We start from the raw sequence: 1,002 nt of genomic DNA, 5'->3' as shown, positions 1-1,002 counted from the left end.
TCGTCATTTTAATCATCGTCATTTTAATCATCGTCATCGTCATTTTAATCATCGTCATTTTAATCATCGTCATTTTAATCATCGTCATCGTCACCGTCATCATCATTGTTGTTGTTGTATTGTTGTTATTAGAAAAAAACCTCCTTGCCTGCTGAGCATTGGCTGCCTGAAGTTCTTCATGATCGTCCTCAACCGCATCTTCTTCCTCCGATGTATCGGCTTCTTTGTCATTCGGAACAAAGTCTTCAGACAAAGTATAAAAAAATGTCCTGAGAAAATGTCCTGATCCATTTAGTTCTAGGCTAGGGTTCGACAAACAGTCGCAGGTGCAATCATAGCAATGCAGTTCATTTGTGTTGGCAGCAGATCACCATATAGCCTCAGTCTTATAATGCTAGCCATAAACAATAATTACCCTATTGACACCCATATGGCTAGGCCTACTCTAACAGTGGCATTCAGCACTGCATGCATTTTCCACAGTGTGTGTGGCCCTAGGCCTAGTCTAGTATTTCAGGATCAAAATTACCCTGACCTAGGCCAGGCCTACCTACTATAATTCCTGCAGTTATATGAAGTTATACCAGTACGTACCACATGAACTCATGTCATTCAACATCCAAATTACTTCTTTAGAGGTGTATTTTGCCATTTTACTGCAGGAGAGAAATGCCTATGTCCGATGAACAATGGTGTAAAAATGCGTATCTCAAGAGAAAAAATGCCTAAGTCAAGTTAATGAGTTAAGCAGAAATGCTGTTTGTTGTGCTTCCTGCAACATGATTGGTTGACTGACTTAAGCATTTGTGAAGATTGTGCAGTTCTCTATGGAAAGTTGATTTAGGCAAAAATCTCAATTTGGCCAAAAAGTGAGTTAGGCACTTATGTTATTAGTGTGACGATAATTTAGTAAGCAAAAGCTAAAATGTCAACCTTAAGTGAAACTGCCTCTAAGCCTATATATATTTCATTTATATATGAAAAATGTATACATTATGTTAT

General features: G+C 37.9%; 1 protein-coding gene across 1 annotated transcript in view; it reads right to left on the bottom strand.

The window, feature by feature from the left end:
* LOC117124927 overlaps window positions 1-333 on the bottom strand; it is a 2,493-nt gene extending 2,160 nt beyond the window's left edge. Inside the window, exon 1 of the mRNA XM_033271265.1 lies at window positions 149-333. The gene's annotated coding sequence lies outside the window, so the exon portion shown is untranslated. The remainder of the gene's footprint in view (window positions 1-148) is intronic.
* Between the last annotated feature and the right edge of the window lie 669 nt (window positions 334-1,002).

This window comes from Anneissia japonica, unplaced genomic scaffold (genome assembly GCF_011630105.1).
Source record: "Anneissia japonica isolate Jap-2015-1 unplaced genomic scaffold, ASM1163010v1 scaffold8236_len642391_cov169, whole genome shotgun sequence".
Lineage (NCBI taxonomy): Eukaryota > Metazoa > Echinodermata > Crinoidea > Comatulida > Comatulidae > Anneissia > Anneissia japonica.
Note: the sequence above shows the minus strand (reverse complement) of the source record. Positions and strands in the feature narration are given on the sequence as shown.